The following is a 12,953-nucleotide window of genomic DNA, read 5'->3' on the forward strand; positions in this document are numbered from 1 at the left end:
TGTCCCTTAAGCAGAGACCAACCAAAGGTCAAATAACAAAAAACCCTCTATTTTTCATTATTATAAGCCTAAAATGCCTGTATCTGATGCACATTTAATCAGTTTAAACATCTCAGTCTCCTCTGAGAAGATTTAGGCATGAAATCCAATTTGTATTTGCTGTGATGCAGCTATACTCAGAGGCTGTGGGAAAAGAGACCAGTTCATTTTGTATCCGAGTGATTCATGATACAGTCACACTCCGCTGAAGTATGGAGATCCTACTCCTACAATGCACTCATTTGAATTTTGATTGCAGTATGATTGTATTTCACCTGGAGGCAAACACTTCTGCCTTTTTTATTTCTTAATCATCGACACCACTGATTGCATTGCAGTCTTTCTTTTAAATACCTCTGGAAAAAAAACTTCCACCAATCTGGAAAAAAGGAGCATGTTCAACATCTGCATCCTGTTGGCACTGTTCTAATGGAAACTCCAAAATGTCAAAAACACTGACTTTCTTCCTGCAAAATGGCTTCAATAAATGTGGCAATAAATGGTCTGCAGAGTGTGGGAATAAACTTGCAGCCAGTTGTGTCAGCATCTCCATGCACTTTCAGCTAATTATGTTTGACCAATATAAACTGCCTGCAATTAAGGGGCAGTTGAGAAAGGTTAGAGGCTGTTAGGGTTTTCCATTTGGACAGTGAATTGATTCACTGACGAGAATTGTGCTGCATAACAGCAGCACAATCACTGGTGTGTTACGTCGCATCACTGTGACCGATGTGCTCCAGCTGTCCACTTTTATGGTAACCCCGCTTTAACAGCCGCTTTGGCACAAGCTTTGGGACTCACTGTGGCACTTTAACAAACAGGACTGCATGTTCTAGCCTTCCTTCGCCTTTAAAACTGGGGTGAGTGGAGACGACCTGTGACTGTAAGAGGTTGCAAGGCTGTGTTGTTTCACATAACACTGTCACTGGGCAGCGTGAGAAACTTAATCCTGTTTGTTACAGCTCTGCTCATGAAGTGGTGGAATGCAAATAAATACAGTTACTTAAGTACTGTAGTTATGGAAGAATTCAGTGTTTATTTTCTGTCACTTTTTTTCTTTACAACAGCTTGGATGGAAACATTGCATTTTTTTATGATACATATTTTACTGGTTACTTTGTATCAAGATCATGGGACTGCCTTACATGAGACTGTAATTTGCAGATGGAGCACTTCTTGCTTCATTTTCCATTTACAAATTCAAGGCAGAACTGAAAGGCGATGTAACCCCAGCTTTTGCACATTTGGTGCCATTTATGACTATTTTTGTTTTACATTCGAGCTTGTAATGCATTTCTGTCTAGTGTCATAACTGGACATGAAGGATAGGGTGTTAGTGGTACTTCAGTGGTATAAAACTTTATATTCACCTTACAACAAAGATGTCACAGCTGATAGCGAGGCCGAACTCAAATGTTGGACTAAGAAAGTCAGAGTTCGGTGTGTTTTATTTTAGCAATCAACATTATGCAAATATGGGAAACAGTGCTCCAGGGGTTCAGGGAGGAAGGGAATCCAAAAGTCCAATCATCCACAAGCAACTCTGTCTCAACTCAGGTTAGGGCAGGGGTGTCAAACTCCAGGCCTCGAGGGCTGGTGTCCTGCAGGTTTCAGATCTCACCCTGGGTCAACACACCTGAATCAAATGATTAGTTCATTAACAGGCTTCTGGAGAACCTCAAGAAATGTTGAGGAGGTGATTTAGCTATTTAAATCAGCTGTGTTGGATCAAGGACACATCTAAAACCTGCAGGACACTGGGTTAGGGTCACTGCGCACTGGGAAATCCAGGAATTGTGTAGCTCAGGCAATCCAGCAAAGACTGAGTGGCAGTCACTACCCCAGGGGTGGGCAATCTCAGTCCACGAGGGCCGGTGTCCTGCAGGTTTTAGATCTCACCTTGGGTCAACACACCTGAATCACATGATTAGTTCGTTACCAGGCCTCTAGAGAACTTCAGGACATGTTGAGGAGCTACTTTAGCCATTTAAATCAGCTGTGTTGGTTCGAGGACACATCTAAAACCTGCAGGACACCGGCCCTCGTGGAATGAGATTGCCCACCCCTGCACTACCCTATGTAGTGGCCTTGATGAGCTCATTGGTGATTACACCAGGTGTGTTGAGTGGGAGGTGAGAAGCCAGAATGACTCCCGCCCCCTGGCACAGACAACAACAACAGACATAGGGAAGAGAGAGAGAAAATCAAGGCACAGAGATACATACAAGTCAAACTCTGTGAAGTCAGCCAGGGAGGACTGGGGAACCATGACAGAAGAGCTGTTCTGTGACTGGTTTGGAGTAAAATGTATTTTGTTTTAAGTAATATTGGACACTTTTCTGGGCACATGTGCACTTTAGTTAAGTAGATTTGCACATTGGCTTCTTACATCTTGAAACTTGCACATGAGAACTCTTAACTATTTATTGTTGTTTTTATGAAGCATTTTAAACATTTTTTCAATGATCTCTTCCACTCGACACTCGAGCAGCTGCTTGTTGTGTGGTAGACAGATGCTGTAAAATAAAGAGACAATATTACCCGCAAGTGCAACTGATTATTATCTGATTAAGAGGAAAGTGGATTAACAGTGCAGCAGTCACTCACCTGTTCTTTGTTCTCTCCAGGATGCTCAGCCAAACATGTCTCTGAAGGTTCTGAGAAAAGAAAACTGAGGATAATGTTATGTGGAGGAGTTGCTTGGGGGTTCTTGTTAATCGGGGGCTTTTTAGAGTTTCATGGTTTTATGCGTTTAGCCCAGGAGGTAGAGCAGGTCATCTACTAGTAATTGAAAGGATGCTGGTTCAGTCCCTGGCTGCTCCAGTCTGCACAGCAAAGTATCCATGTCCAAGATACTAAACCCCAACTTGTTCTCCAGTGCGTTCATGGGAGCGTGACTGCTAGAAAAAAAGGACTTTAAAAAGTGCTTTTATGAATGTGTGAGTTAATGGTAGAATGAGGCTAAATGGATAAAGTGCATTGAGTGCTCTGCTAGAGTAGAAATGTGCTATATACGAATGAGTCCATTTAATGTAAATATAGTATTTGTGAGTGCTGTTGGTGGTACTTTTAATTATAGGCTATAATATACAAAATTGTTACATGGCTTAATTGCCTTTGGGAAAGCATGGAAACACTGCTGGTATGCTATGAACAAAGTGTACCTCATCATCAGTAAGCTATAAAGGGCTGCGACTACCTAATCAGGGGGTAGCTGCTGATCACAAGTGCTCTATGGACCTGCATAATAAGCTCTGGGAATTAAATATTTGGTAAGTAGAGTAAAAATAAAAAGAGTTCTGCCTCTGTCTGCAATGATTGTAACCTAAGTGTTAAATGACCATTTTCCATTCATCATCACACCTCTACAAGCTAACAGGAAGGTTTTGCTATAACCAGTTTCCCTCGTAAATTACAGTAAAACCAGCAGCTACATTTGCCAGCTTCAGGCTGTTATTACACAGTTTATTTACACTAAGTCGCATAAACAAAGTTTTTTTTCTCAACCATAGAAAAGATATTTTTTTAAAAGTGGTTTTGTGAGCAGCTTTTTTTCTCAGTAGTTTTTTTTTTTGTATTGATGTTATTTTAATGACCTGATTTTAATCTTCTTCTCTGTTTAAACCCTTTATCATTATACTCTAACTACTGTAGATCAGTATCTTGCTAGCTTTAAAAGCACCATTTCCACAATGAATGGGAAATGCTGATTCAATCTGCATGCATGTGTCCTGAATTCTATTTTTTGTGTTTAGGCTTCTTTGTGGGAATGATGCTGTATTCGCCAAATTAAATTTCCATTCGGAAGTGCTTGAAACTGATTCTTGGTCATTTTTGGTCATGGTGGCTCATTGCTAGCTAAACTTTACACTGGTCTTGGCCACACACACCACCAACAACAATCATCAAAGCTGAGACAGAAAAGAGCCAAAATCGCCATCACAACACTGCAAAGCCAGTACATTGCTGTTCAACATCTATAATTTTACAGCACTCAAAAATATGTATAGTAAGTAATATAACTGAAAATCACACTAAAAATCAAATAATTGCTCAAGTGTTCTCTTCATATTTGAGTAGTAAACTGTAAAGTGGACACTGGAGATTTAAATGATTGTCTTACATTTTCTAAAATGTTTACCCCCTATACTTGTGAATGTGAATATTAGCGTTAGACTTACGCTTTAATACTTGTTTGGCTGCAGGTTGAACACGTTCTTATTTCAATCTTTTTTCTCTCGACATGTTGAAGTTCAGCAAGGTTGCCTGGGCTTTTAATACTGCATAAGAATAGCATGATGTTGGCAGTGTTGTAACCTCAAAATAAAGAGTATAAAAGTGTTTTGTTTTTTCTTTTAAATGAGGATTGAAATGTTTACAAAAAAAGGGCCTAAAGGAGAAAGGTCATAGTACTGGGCTCTGTTTTCTTTTATCCATTCATACGATAATTTGATGTTCTGAACAGGAAAATAATTTAAGTTGCTTGTCACATGAAACAGACATTTGACAGAGCATGTGCGTCACTGCTGCTATTTATGGCATTTCAGACTGCAATCACTCTTACATTTTAGTTTATCAAGGCAGGAAGCTGAAAATCATCAGTCTTTTTCAAGAAGCAGCTGGAATACACACATGAGTAATACAGAATCAATAGCACAGACGGTGTAAGTGTTGCCTGTGGATTTGATTTTGAAGACCTCTAGAGGAGCTCTGTAGTAAAGAAACTGTAGATTTGCTGGTTGTGCCTTGCTTGAACACACCACGTTGAAGCAGTCTGATTTGTTTCACTTTATTTCTTCACAGTTTTTTTTACTTCTATATTCATTACTAGCATATTATGCATTTAGCAGCAAGATTGCAACTCATGTTAAAAAAGGTAAACAAACATCACTAACCAATGAATTCAAAAACATGTGATCATGTCCTCCATACATATATTCTATATGTAGAATTATAAATATTAAGATGAATAAAGGTTAAAACTGATAATATTCTACAAATCTATAAACTCAAAAAACAAAAAGACCACAAACAGTGGGCTACATAATTTTAGACTTCGCTACGCTCTTGTGTTTTTCAACCCAAAGCCCCAATATTTGTTTTCATAGTTAAGGAGCCTCTAAAATTTCCTTAAACAGCTGGTACTTTCTATTAAATTAAAAAATGCGCATGCTGGGGTTATTTTCAGCCCCAGATTACAGCACAAGTGAGTGTTTACAACAGCAGGACAGGATCACTGTGTTCTTTGTAGTGAAGTAATACGTCACAGAGTGCAAATGTTTGGCTTACTGGTGTGTACTCGGGCAACAACTGAGCCTTTTTTAATGTATATAATGTGTATTCTATTCACCAAGAAAATATAATCATGTACCAGAAGGATTCAAGTTTAAGTAATTAAACCAAACACAGTTCATCAAACTTCACAACAGCAGACAAACAGATGATGTTTGTAAGCCATAATAATTCTTTATAAGCCATTACTGTATGTAAGACTTTTACGTGGAGTCACAATATAAAATGTGCTCTGCAACTAAAGAGCGAAGAGTAGGTGAAAGTTTTCTTTAAAAAACAATAATACTGAATAAACTTCACAAATTATTCTGGATAGCTTAAGTGAGAAGAATTGTTTTAATATTGTAGGACAGTTAAAAAGTCTGAAAAAAGAAATAATGCAAACCCCACATTATCTTTCTTTCCATGGTCTTTTTAAGTCTTTCAAATACAATAATATCCAGACACCCGGCCTTTGTTTTGTCATAAGTCTTAATGATTTGTCCGATTTAGGGTCAAGGAGGAGGGGCTGGAGCCATATCCCAGCTATAGGGTGAAAGATGGGGGTACGCTCTGCACAGGGTGCCTTGTGAGGCTGACACACAGACACAGACAGCGCACCCATACCTACAATTTAAAATCACAAATTAAACTTACACACATATCTTTGGATTGTGCGAGGAAGCCAGAATACTCAAAAAGATCCTACAGAGGCACAGGGGGAACATGCAACTGCACTGCCCATATGGAAAAGATATATATAAATCTTATAAAGTTTGTATCTGTCTTGTGTGAAACTTGTATGAAAAGCATACAAGAGTGAAAACAGATATAAGATCCCTTGAAAAATTATATAAATGAAACTTGTATGTTTTGGATACTTACTAAAACAATATATGAAAGTAATGAGAAAGTGGCCACTTTCATGAGTAAATCATATAAGCCTTATATGATTCACTATATGAAGCAGGCCACATCTTATGCAAGTCTTTACTATAGTTTTTACTATTTCTTTTCCATATGGGTGGCCATGGAAGCTTCTTCTTGTGAGGTAACAGTGCTAACCACTGCAGCGCTGTGCTATCCTGCCTGTCGCTTGGTTTTTCCATACTTGAACAAAAATGTATAACGTTCCGACGTGTCTGTGTCTGCAGACTTGTTGCCTAATGTTCACTCATGGAGTTAAAAGTTCTCAATCTGAAATATATATGTCCTTTTATTTGCATTTTATCATTTACACATACACATGTACTTTAGTAATGTATACTATAAAATAAATGTATACTATACTACTTTTAATGTATACTATAGATCCAATATATACTATACTATATTATCAATATAATTGTATTTTTACAATTTATTTACAATCAAGTAAATGATTGTAAGAATGATGGTAAAATGTAAGATTTCCAGTTAACTTTAATGAGGGAGTGATCCTGATATAAAAAGAATTACACATCATTTTGTGTGTTTTATATCTGAACAGTAACTGAGCATCCACAGATTTACATTTCTCAATAAGTGACAGCAGCCAAAAACGGCCGATTAACAGCAAAAATAATTACATGAAAATGTTCCAATCATTCATTCCTCTCAGACTCACTCATCCCACACATATCATCTACAAGCACTGACACATCTCCTTCTTGGCACAGACATTTGCATGATTGCTCTCCTCAGACTCAACATAGATAGATGCAAGGCAATAAGGCATTTTATATATAGAAATAATGTCAGCGTATTTGCTCCACGGTTGAAATAATAATTTAATAAGAGACACGAGAAGAGCAAAAGACACTCACATTGCTGCCCTAACATTTGAAAGGTCTAAGACGCTGGCATAACAGTGGCACAATCTCGGAGACGCAGACATGGATGCAGACACACATACACACTGTCCACCTACACCATCTTTGTTCACAGCGAATGTGGCCATCAGTCATGAACTGAAGCTTGAGTGGGATGAGACCTACTGTCTTTGTGTGGGCAAACTTGCTCTGAACTATTCTTGATAAAACACGAGAGAGGAGTTAGAAGGAGAGAAAGAAGAGAAAAGACTGGAGTGGAGTAGTAAGACGCTCCGCTTTTTCCACCGGAAGTCTTGAAGATGCTTTGTTCCTCTCTTTTAATGTGAAGTGCACAGAACTGACTGATGTCCCGAAAGAGTCTGACTTTTAGCAGATGTAGTCTAAACTGTCCTGTCACAGCTAAGACTGCTGGATGACAGTTTTAATCCTTTACATTTAAATACTGTGCAGCACTGACATTTGGCCTGTTACTTTATACATTTCCATACATATAGATGTGTCTTAATGACATGGGGGGTTTTTTCAGGACGTTAGTTGAAATACTAACTTCTTTAACCCAGAGTTCCATATTCTTATAGCTTTTACTATTTGATGAATTGACCAAGGACCTCTAAAAGCACTCATAATCATATTTCCTACAGATACATCCTGCAGGCACACACACACACACACACACACACACACACACACACACACACACACACACACACACACACACACACAAAGCAATAAACATGCATAGATGATGAAGAAAGATGGTGAAATACATTGAATGGCTCATCTATCCTGTTTACAATTTACAGTCTGTTTTGATCTGTGTTATACATTTTCATTATTTTTATAAATATGTTTTTTAGCTATCCCAGGGGCTTTTTTGAGGCCCTGAATCAGATGACTTTCAAAACGCCAAGATCCAGGTATAACCAAAAGGCGTTCAGCATGAGATAAGTGATTTACTACAGTGTAATAAAGCCACAGTTAATGGGGCTTTCTATTTTTACAATAGTTCTTGTCGTGTGACTGTTGTAAACGTGCCAATCCTCAATTCACAATAGTGGATATGCTTATCTGTCATCAGAAGAGAGCTCCATAAACACTAAGTAGATGGAAAGAATCTGAGGGCAAGAATCATCAAGCCGTTAACTCAGCAGCTGTTAGGCGGCTTGTTTCTGTAAGGGATGCAGGCTGCCCAGTGCCGTGGGCTTTCTGATTACCCTTTTCACTCGGCGGTGCTTTCCAACATCAGACCTGGGTCCCGGCACACATGTGACCTATTGAACAGTGACTGGAAAGCTTTGTAAGTGGCGCTGTCAACACCAGGACATAAATAAAGCTAAAGATAGGGTTATGTCGCTTCAGCCGAGGTTTCTGGTCAGCCAAATGCTTTTTATAGACACACTCAGATTTATAAAAGGCTAACGGAGACTATTTTTGACCCAGTGGACATGGGGAGGTTGGAATCTTGGAAACTTGTGATGCTCCTGGGTGCATGACTGACCCCTCTGACTTGAACGTGTCAGTGGTTGTTGTTTGTGGGAGTCGCAGCAGATAGCAGATGCGGCAGGGATGAAACTGGCACGGGGCCTGTGATGTTTTTGGAGACAATCCAGAGAAAATGACAGAGGGATGATCGCATTGGTCTATCCCAGTCAGACCTGTTAGATTATCTGTCTGCTTTTTTAATGACTGTCTGGAAAAGAGTTTGGATTCGCTTGGATTCAAATTCGTTGTAAGCTACTCCACACCTGACTTTGTTCATCATTAATTAACCATAGATGAGCTCTGTTAGGAAAGGAGTAGGAGTCATGTTTAAGGTTCATACAGTGCAGTGAAAAATTGTTTGCCCTCTTTCTAATTTTTTTTTAATGTTTGTCACACTTCCATTTGTTTGACATCAAATTTTAATATTAGACAAAGATAACCTGAGTAAAAATACAAAAGGCAGTCTTTAGATGATTTCATTTATGAAGGAAAAAATATGCTAACCTACCCGTTTGGTTATGATACCTGTGTGAAAGGTAATTGGTGCCTAAACCTGGAAACTGGTTGTGCCACCCTTGGGAGCAAAAACTGCAATCAGGCATTTGTGATCACTAGCAATGATGTGGAGGAATTTTGGCCCGTACTTCTTTTCAGTTTTCTTTGTTTGAATTCAGTGGTTTTAAATATGAACGGCTTGTTTAAAGTCATGCCAAAGCATCTAAGTCTACCCCAAAACATTCATTCTGTTTTTGAAAACATTTAGAGGTGAACTTCCTGGTGTGTTTTGGATCATTGTCCTGCTGCATAACCAAAGTGCACTCAGGACATGAACTGATGGATAAACATTATTCTTCAGGTTTTCTGGCAGAGAGCAGATTTCATACACTGCCTAACAGGATTCTACCCTTTGTGTCTTTCATTGCTTTAATAAATGAAATCAGCATCAATATTATCTGGGTTTTTTGACAAGACTTTGCTAAAAGAAATATATAAATAAATGTATGCATGTATGTTTCTGCTTACATTTCTACATACTGTCTAGTTTTTGTCTAATCTGACCAAAGAACTTTCTTCCTATCGATGTTGGAGTTTCACATGTCTTTGGGAGAATTCCAGGTTCGATTTAATAGGAGCTTTTTTCAGCAGTGCCTTTCTCTTTGTTACACTCCCATACAGCTTTGACTGTTAAAACCAAGACAACAGTTGTTGTATGTACAGTCTCTCTCATCTGAGCCACTGAAGCTTTTAACTCCTGCAGAGTGTTTATGGGTCACCCTCACCAGTCTTCTTCTCGTTTGGTTGATCATTCTGTGTGGATGGCCAGCCCTTGGCTTTTGTTAATGATGGATTTAACTGAACTCTGTCGGATGTCCATTGAGTTGGAAATCTTTTTTTGGTCATTTTGGACTTTTCAATGATCTGCTCTTTGAGTTGATTGGAGTGTTAATCTTTTTTTGTTTGTTTGTTTTTATCTGTTGCAATTGTAGCTGGAAAACTGACAGAACCAGAGACTGGACCTCACAGACACAGGTATTTTCATAATACAATCACATGACACGGGTCAACTGTAATCAGACAGTTTTACTAATTGTGACATTACTGGACTCAACTAGCTGGACCTCTGTTGAATTAGATTTATATCAAACATTTAGTTTACATCAAGCAGCCGAGGACACCGATTATCTTTGGGTTCTTCAATCTGCATTATAAAGTCAGTGTTCAGACAAAACTGACAAGTTGCTATTGATACAACAACCTTCCAGGAACAAATGAAATATGTGCAAAAATAACCCTGATGGCTCCTCGTGCTAAAATATGGAACGACAGTTACATTACATTACACTTACACAGGGAAACATTACAATAAAGGTGTGAGCTCAAATACACACTCACTGTTCAGTGCATCAATCCAAACCACAAAAACTGATTACAGAGCTTCCCAAGGGAGGAATGGTCAAGTTGGTCTCTGTCACACCTGATGCTTCAACAGTTTTCCACACTTCTCAAGAGAGCAAGACTGAAACACAGCTGGATATCTATCACACCAGTGCAAGCTATACTGTTCCCCAACACTCACAGGGTTTCCCCAAAAGGAGCAGCCTCATCCAGTGGCATGTCCAACAAGATTTTTCCACTCAACTACATATATCTTTAAATAACTGATATTAGTTTGAAAACCTCTGTTTTCACTTTGACATGCAATAGGCCTTTTTAGCACATTTTTTGTCAAAAAACACCAGTTATATTGATCATGTTTTCCTTTATCAAAGCAATAAAAGGGTGAAATATTGAAGAATTGTGAATTTTTTTTATAGGCATTGCAGTTTAATCAGTTATGGTGATTCATCCAGGTCCTGAAGCAGCAAAGCAGCACCTGGCCGTCACACTGCCACCTGTTGGTATGATGATATTTTATAAAATTTTACTTTTTCAATTGGATTCATTTATTTTTAAAAGACCTTGTAAGTTTAGATAGAGTTTCTTAATAAATGAAGTGATTATTTAAAAGCTGCATTTTGTATTTACTCAGGTTATTTTTGTCTATTATGAACATTTGTTTGATGATCTGAAACATGCAACTGTGACTGTGAGTGGATGAGCAATACTCTCCACTTGTCCCAGAAGTATTGACTTTTTGCACATTTGCACATTATTCTGTCTGTATGTTTATTGGCTATGATTTGCTATTGTCAAAGTAACATTGCTGCACTTACTATCCCAGGTTTGTTTGTGTAAGAATTCTGATGCTGGCAAAACAAACATTCAGCAAATCATACCAAATACTCAGTTACTTTTTGCTTGATATTTTATTATGTAGCAGAATTAAGTCATTTGTGCATACTTACATTGTTTTTTGTTTTCAGTCTTCATGTAGCATTTCCGGATTTTAAAGTACTGATGATGTCATGTCTAACATCAACAGGTTAAACCAAGAGGAGGGGTTTCTTTTACCGTAGGAATGCTTCCTTTTGTTTGTTTCAGGATACAAAAGAATTTGTCGAATATTTTTCTTTTTTTCTTATATTGAGCCATTTAGTTGTGTAAATGTGTTAATCAGAAGAGTGGGGAGCTGCTTTATGTAATTCTTAGTCATTTGTGTTCAGTTTTAGATTCCTCAGCTCAAGCTAGTGATAGACTAATTGAAGGGAAATTGATAGTCAGCCTCTGCTTGATTCAGATGAGGGATTCATGAGAAGTCATGAGTTTTGTTAATTAAGTTCATTTGGGGGAGTTTTGTTGAGTTGCACATATGATGGAGGTCACTGTTAATAAATTGCTCATCTCCGGGAACCCAAATGTCTGCTGAGTCTGCTTACCTACCACCTTCATTGATGCTCCAGTCAGACTACCTCACAATGCAAAATAATAAGGAATTGGCAAGGGGGCAAATACTTTTTCACACTACTGCATGTAATAAATTCCTCTTTCTCCCAGCACCAGTAGCAGCTCATCATTTTTACTTTGTCAGTAAAAATAACTTCAAATAGAAATAGCTGTATTTTGCAGTTTCCAGATTTACTACAGATTTCAGACAACTTGAGTGAACCTGTGTGTCAAGTGGATTGACAGGTGACAGGAAAATGAACGTTGAATGTTAGTGTGTCAGAAAGAGTTTTTAGATTTTTACCTTGTATCTCACCTACCACCAGTACCAATCTAAAATTCACCCTCCAAGGATACTTGAGCTTGTAGAGACTTTGCAGATGAAACCAACAACCAGTCCTGTTAATAGTGGACAACCCACTCTACTAGCTGACCCACAACCACCCAGCATATATTATGAAAACATGATGTCTTAAATCAATTAAATCTTAAATCAATTAAATGAGAAGCTTCTCTTACAATATTTTTTATTTTAGTATCTGCAACCAGGCACAAGGCAATACATGATAAACTCTTTACAATAAAAGCTACTTTCATCTGCTCTCTGTTTCACACAGGATTGCCACAGCTGGTAGCTCTGCATGTTTGTTTTGGCAGATTTTTACACTGGATGCCCTTCCTGATGCTCCCCAAGAGATTTGTGTCTACTCCTGATACAGAGCCAGGGAGTTTTCACTTCCTATGTGACTGTATAAACCACTCTCTATAATCCAACCTGGAAAATGGCTTGGCCCATTAATATTTCCATCTCATAAACCAAAAGCCTCTCTAGATAATTTTTTATTAATATTTAATAAATTTTGTGGCAACTTATAATAACTCTATGACTAAAATATCTCCGGATGTAAAGCTCCGATCCTGAAGTGTATTGGTTTTACATATCTACCCGGCCAGCCAAATGTCTGTGACACTGATTTTAAACAGCCGTGTAGGAAATGAATAAGGGTTGACTGAGCTCTGAATTAG

The sequence above is a fragment of the Oreochromis niloticus genome, linkage group LG1 (genome assembly GCF_001858045.2).
Source record: "Oreochromis niloticus isolate F11D_XX linkage group LG1, O_niloticus_UMD_NMBU, whole genome shotgun sequence".
NCBI lineage: Eukaryota > Metazoa > Chordata > Actinopteri > Cichliformes > Cichlidae > Oreochromis > Oreochromis niloticus.